We start from the raw sequence: 7,540 nt of genomic DNA, 5'->3' as shown, positions 1-7,540 counted from the left end.
TTCCCAAACAGGCAATTTAACCTCTTAAAAAATCATAATGACTATAAGAAACACAATGATTATAAGAAACATCAACTAAATTAAACAAATTTATAAAAACTTTAAAATTTGCAATAAGTACTAAATTACTTCCTTCCATCTGCCAATATCCTGGCACCCTTCTCTGTTACATTAATTTTCGTGAAGTAAGCTGTAGGTGGTTCAGTTAAAACGTAGTTAAAAGAAATAATCGCATGAACCATAGATGGATCGATAGCCCAGAGTCGATAGCACTCACACGGAAAGTGAAAGACGTGAGATTGATTCCCACTAGGTGGTTACTACAGTGGCGAATTAAAAATTCACGCAGCCTCCCCTCGGTGTTTCTGAAGATAAAATATCATCTAAAATAAAAGAGGAAATCCTTTCCAAAATGTTCTCCGACCTAATCGGTTCTTAGGCCATTTTTTCTGTCCAAAATTGGACATATTTCTGCAAACAAGATCCAATCCACAGAATGACCAAAATTGAGTTACATATACCATCGCGTAGAGAAAAATGTATTCCATATTCTGCAAAAAAGATCCAATGTGTACGACATTTCTGTAGAACGATATCTTGAAAAAATCAAAAAATAAATATTACTCAGGCAAGATCCAAAGCACTTGGATCGTTGTCGCGACATTATGATGTGGATCCAAGTTACCTGGATCTTTTTCGCGTATAAATGTGTATAGGACTGTATGCCTTTAATTAATTTTGCAATATAGATCCAAATAGCTTGGATCTTTTTCGCATATTAGTGTATAGGACTTTTCGGCTTTAATTTATTTTGCTATATAGATCCAAAATAGCTTGGATCTTTTTTGCAAGTTTAATATCTTCCTTACGGTAACTTTTTAATTTTGCAAAAAACATCCAAGTAGTATTTATGTAATATTAAATTGACTTGGTATTCAATTAGTATCTAAAACATTATAAGTGAAACAGTCAAGTTGTTTGGAATTAATACAGTATAACTGATTAATATCAATAATTAGCAATTCGGATTCGGGTGCTGTGGGATGCTCACCTGCACACCCTAAAACAACAGATTAATCCAAGCACAGGGAAGCCTCGGACCCCCCGTTTCCATCTAGATGACCTCGCCTGAATTCGGTTAACGATTTTGTTTTGGAACCTACAATATCCGTACTCTAAATGTCCCTGGAAAGGCCGAGCATATAACAGAAATACTTTCTCAATACAAGTTAGATGTTCTCGGGATCAGTGAGTGTCGACTCATTGGCATTGGCGAGAAGTTTATTCGTGGGTTTCGTCTATTGTACTCCGGACACGCCACATTGCGACGTAGTGGAGTCGGATTGCTGATGTCCAAGGAAGCTTGCAAGTGCCTCACCAGCTGGGAACCTATCTCTGAACGTCTACTCCGTGCTACTTTCAAGACCAAGTCGGGCTCCATCACTTTCCTGCAGTGCTATGCTCCCACAGAAGCTGCTAGCGATGCAGATAAGGATACATTCTCCGAAAGTTTGGCGGAAGCCGCTGGAAATATCCCCAGCTGTGATCATCCATTTATCCTTGGTGATCTAAATGCCAAAGTAGGATCTGACCCCTCGCGTGGACCCTTTGTGCTGGGAAAACATGGCCTTTGCCAAATGAACGATAATGGTTCCCGTCTGGTAGATTTTGCCTCAATGAATGGTCTTGTGATTGGTGGTAGTCTTTTCCCTCATAAGACCATCCACAAATATACATAGACATTGCCAGCTGGTAATACAAGAAACTAGATCGACCACATTTTGGTCAAAGCGAAATACTGGCATGAATTGCTAGACGTGCGGACATATAGAGGTGCAGACATCCACAGTGACTACGAGCTTTTGGTCGGGAAATCCCGTATAGACCTCAAACGAGTCCCAAAACCCAAAAAGACGGTAAGACTCAATGTGGAAAAACTGAAAAGTACCCGTGTGCGTGCAACCTATGAGCTGGAGCTGCGGAAGTGCTTATATGATGCTCGAACTCTTTCTGGTACGTTTTCCATCGAGTCGGATCCCTTGGAAGGAAAATGGATATTATTCCGGGATGCTATAATGAGCTCCGCAACTACTGCCTTCGGAGAGCGGCATACGCACAGGCCGGACTGGATGTCACCTCATACATGGGAGATGATTGAGAAGAGGGAGCTCCTGAAATAATTGCGGGACAATGGTAAATACGACGCACAGCGCAGCGCGGAATACTAGACAATGGACCGCGTGGTAAGGCGTTCTGCCCGCCGCGATAAGCGCCGACGCCTGGATGACCTCATTCGGGATGCGGAATCTGCTGCCTGCAAGAATAATCGAAGTGCTCTCTTCCGCATCACCAGAGCAATTGCGGTAGGAAACGTCCAGAGGTAACTGCATTACGCAACTCTGACGGAGTGATAGTCACTGAACCTGCAAAGGTCAAGGAGCTATGGCGCCAACATTTCAGTGACGTCCTGAATCACCCACCTCCATTGCATCCCTTCGATATTCCGTCGGAGATCCCCGCCCTCGGAATCACTACTGCATCGGGATTCTGCGAAGATCCTCCGACAACTGCTGAAGTTAAAGAGGCAGTCAAAAGACTGAAGCGCAGGAAAGCTCCTGGAGATGATGGCATCCATGCAGAATATCTGCTCTGCGGACTGAGCGCTGTATTGCCGTCCTTGTGTGACCTTCTGCACGAGGTGTGGGAAAGGGAGCAGTGCCCCAAAGCCTGGAGGGATGGTACCGATGGTACAAAAAGGGTAACCCACAAGACTGTAATAATTACAAAGGAATCACTCTCCTCAGCGTTCCCGGGAAGGTGTTGGCGCAGATTCTCTTGTATAGGATTAGAAGTCCTATGCTGGAGGTTTTGCATGCGCAGCAGAGTGGATTTGTCCCGGGGAAGTCCTGCTCGCAGCATATTTCAACTCCCCGATGCCTCCTGCAACAGTACCAAGAGATGAATATACCTGTCGCCTGCTGCTTCGTGGACTATGAAAAGGCATTTGACAGTCCTCATCGTGAATCTTTGTGGCAAATTCTGCTAGGCTATGGTGTCCCACGGAAACTGTGTCGCGTGAGAGCAGCCGGAACATCATCTGACCTCTTTGAAATCACGTCAGGAGTCAAGCAAGGATGTGTACTTGCGCCCTTTCTTTTTATCATCATGATGGATTTCATAATGCGTAGGTCGGTTTGCCTCGACAGTGGGACACGTCTACATCGTGATGACACAACCGATATATGCGAAGAAAGACTGTGCGACTTGGAGTATGTAGACGACGCAGTCGTGTTTGACTCGACGATCGAAAGGTTGGAGGTGACCGTGAACAGGCTCGCCGTGAACTCGAAACGTGTGGGTCTTCATCTGAATGCGGCTAAGACCAAATCCATGTGCAGTGCTGCATGCATCGACGCCGACACTCCTCTCCGGGTTTCCGGTCTGCCCGTAGAGCTTGTGTCCAGATTCAAATAATTGGATGCCACGGTTGCCGATGATGGTGGTATTTCTGGTGAGCTTGGAATCCGCATGGGTGTGGCGGGCTCTGCATTCAACCAGCTTGGAGTCGCATGGAGGTCAAGGCTGTATTCTGTGAGGTGAGGACCAAATGTCGTTTGTTTAACGCGTGCGTGCTACCTGTGCTCCTGTATGGCTGTGAGACATGGCATCTTACTAAGCTTCAAGATTCTCGGCTTTTGAGCTTTGAGAATCGATGTCTCCACCGAATCTTAGGGGTACATTGGTACGACCGCGTTACAAACACCCGAGTTCGTGAGCAGACACAACAGCCTTTGGTGATTGAAGTTATCACGAAGAGACGATTTGCGTGGCTGGGACACGTATTTCGGATGCCGCCAAAGAGTGCGGCACTTCCTACCCTTGTGGCACAGCCTCAAGGGTTCCGTCGCCGTGGCCGGCCCTCCCTCACCCTGCAGCGGTGCTACAAAAGCGACCTACGTGCTGCAGGTCTGACATGGCGGGAGGCGCAGGAGTTGGCGATGGAGCGAGGGAAGTGGCGCCAACTTGTGCTTGCCCTATGCCCCAATGTTGGGACGTGACATGGTGGAAGAAGAAGACTGAAAGAATAGTGAATCTGTATACTTTGGATGTGAATGTTGAGTCGTCGCCAGATAATTTGGATGCCCGGCAAAATACTTATACAAGTGAAAATAATGCAGTAAATGGTTTAAACGTTACAAGAGATGGTGGGTTAAACCTTAATTATGGAAATTAACTCAAATGTTGATATTGAACATGCAGTTGAGGTGCTGCCAGATAATTTGGATGCGGATCAAATTGTTACAACAGGCGGTAGGCCACGAAAGGGTCGAAAACGAAAGTTTGAATTCTCTCGAGAAGAAAGAAAAATTAAAAACATGCTGCATGTTATCTCTAGAAATAAAATAATACATCCCAAAATGTTTAATCGATTTTAACTGCAACTGTGGACTGCAGTGTAATCACGTAGTTTTTGTACATAAAAGAGAGATTGAATTCCATACATATTATGGAATGGGATCATATATTGCTCAATCGACATATATTGCTGCTTGTGTGAAAGAAAGGCCGATTAAACGGTGCTACACATCCACGAATACTACCATATCTCGCCAATACTGTTTGTCTGGCATAAGAGTGTGTAGAAATAATATGTTTGTTAAGACCTTACAAACAACTCCAAAGAGGATTGACACTTCATTAAAAAAGATATTAAGGTCCCAAGATTCTATAACTGACAAGAGAGGCAAACAAGCAGGTTGGAATAAAAACCTTACGAAGATGAAGCTTTTCTTGTGGAGCACATTTAAAAAATTCCGACATAGGTATGTGTCACACTATCGGCGTAAAAATTGTAATGCAAGATTTCTGATGTCTGAAATGAAACTCCAACGAATCTATGATTTATACGTAGAGGAAGTGGAAAAGTCCACCTCGAATATAGTTTCATTCTCTAAATTTAATAACATATTATTTGTTACTAAGCTTAATCTGTGGGTTAAGCCTCTTATGAAAGATACCTGCAATAAGTGTGATATCTTTCCAATACAAGAGAAAAGTCACAACAGAGGCTGCTTGTAGTGTTCTGGTTGAAGAGCGTATAAAGCATCACGACTCTTGGAAGTACTTGCAAGATAAAATAAGAAGTGACCTGATAAATAATGCTAAAAATGATCCTGATACTGAAATTATTACGTTCGATTTAGAAAAAAACTTTACCTCTACCTCGTATACTAATAAACATTGTTTTCTACAAAAGACAGCTATAGGTATATAATCTTGGCATACATATCGGGTCGAATAATAAAAGCTTCTGCAACATTTGGGTTGAAGGACAGGCTGGAGAGGTGCTCAGGAAGTGGCATCGTGCCTCATTAGTAATATGCAAAACAATTTGAAATGTGCCAAGAACCTTATCTTCTGCAAGCAAACGTGTTATATTCATAGATGTATTTGTTTTTCATTTTTATTTTTGCCTCTATCTTCCTTGATATAAAGATCCAACCCACAATAAGTGTATTTTGTTAAAAAGATCCAGGGCCAAATTTGTGAATATCTATATATTCCTCTTTTTATCATATCGTTGAGTAATATAATTAAACAACCCATATATGTTTTCATTAGATGGGATACTTTTGAAAAATTAAATACTCACGCATACTTTTTAAATCAATATTCAATTCAATTTCACAAATATTAAATTATCTCAGAATGGTACTAGTGAGCGTTGGATCTTGTATGCAGAAATACGTCCAATTGATGTCTAGAGGGGTTTTTAACCTTTTTTTCCGATTTTATTCAGATTTCTGTGCGATTTATTTTTAGATCTACTTACCTTTTGTAAACACATAATCTTTACTAGATAATTCATTGCCCAGAGATTTAGGCCCCCTTGCCTGGCTGGGCCCCAATGGTTTACAGTTTACATACTCTTGCAATGAGATAGCTACAGACCTACAAACTTATCTGTAGAATGGCCAAAAATTGAACTACGAACTACCATAGGACGCCATTTTGAAAATGTCATTCGAATGTCAGATTTTGTCCAGTTACGAGCCTTGATTGGGTAGTTTAGACAGTGGCTCCCTCATCCGATTCTTCAGATAAATTTGTAGGTCTGTACTCTGTACGCTACGGGTAGGTACTTTAAGAATTAAAAAAAACATATTTATTTACTACCTAATAGGATAAAGAATGCTGGTGAGTCGTGATAGATTCCGGTGGGAGATTTTTCACGAGTAGGTAGGTGAATAACGAAAGCTAAAAAAGCTCTCGACTAAAACTGGATGGATTTTAAAAATAAGAGTTACAAAACAATATAGGTACCTATACCCAGGGCTTTTTTTATCATATAACGTGGTGGAACAGCTTTCCGCCACGTTTTTTCACGGTAAGTATTTTTAATGTTTCAAAAGCAATTAGACGAAACAATGTTCGTGGTTACATAGTAGGTACAAGTTAATTTTCCTGAATCATCTCATATGAAAAGACATAGGTATCCTGAAAAACTGTCGCGTTTGATATGCATTGAATTCTATTACCATTTCTTCAATTGAATGTGAACGCGAATTTTCGCAAATGAATCTAATTATAACCCCAATAAGAACTTCGCTGAAGACCAAAACTTACAGTTTCGGCACTTTTGTTCATCAAACACGTCGAACCATCTTTGACACTATTACAGGGCTCGAAATGGACCGGAGCGCACCGGAGCGCCGTTCCGGTTCGTGGAATAAAATATTTTATTCCAATATTTGTTTTTATAAAATATTTTGACCGTCTGAGCTAGATATGCCATATAACAATAAATCTAGCACAATTATGTTTATAAAATACCCATAAAATTTGATAACCATGTTAACATCATCAGAAAATTTTCGAGCGCTTCGGTTCGTAAACTTTTCCATTTCGAGCGCAGCACTATTCGATCCTTCAAAATACGTTGATCGGTGGTTACTCAGTGAAAGACATTCGGCCATAGACTCTACACTAAGAAAAGGAAACGAGACGATTTGTCAGACGAGAATTGGAGAAAGGGCTCTAGCCTGGGGATCGACCAGATAAGTGACATAAACGTACATCACAAATTCGCTCTAATCGTAAAAAAATCGCCTGCGGTGCTAATATTCTTCATGTGAATTACCATTTTACCATTTTAAAATATGTGGTTGTGTAATAATTGCATTTTGTTGATACACTGAATACTCTTACTTTTACCTCGAACACTATTTGAAACACGCTACTAGGTATAGAGCGTCACACTGCCTTTAACCTTAGTGATAGGTAGGGGGGCCGCCAAAGATCCTGGACAGGAGGGCCGCTTCAGGATGTAGGGGCCATGGAAATCACTATACTTTTATTCAAATATATTATGATGTTTTTAAAACTTTAGTTGTTTATTTGTATTTGTTTAATTTTTTATGCGCTTCGTGGCATAGGAAAAGTTGTTTTAAATGATATTTTTTAAATATAATTTTATTTAGTAGGTAAGAAGTTTGGCAAGAAGTGAGTTCCAGCACCTTTGTTTAAAAAAAAGCCCTAC

General features: G+C 41.2%; 1 pseudogene; it reads left to right on the top strand.

Moving 5' to 3' along the window:
- The first annotated feature begins 2,231 nt into the window (after positions 1–2,231).
- Positions 2,232–5,079, top strand: LOC147071230 (uncharacterized; annotated as a pseudogene).
- Positions 5,080–7,540: the final 2,461 nt, after the last annotated feature.

Source organism: Rhyacophila brunnea, unplaced genomic scaffold (assembly GCF_057557595.1).
Source record: "Rhyacophila brunnea isolate RB1 unplaced genomic scaffold, BYU_Rbru_1.0 scaffold_20, whole genome shotgun sequence".
NCBI classification, from domain to species: Eukaryota; Metazoa; Arthropoda; class Insecta; order Trichoptera; family Rhyacophilidae; genus Rhyacophila; species Rhyacophila brunnea.
Note: the sequence above shows the minus strand (reverse complement) of the source record. Positions and strands in the feature narration are given on the sequence as shown.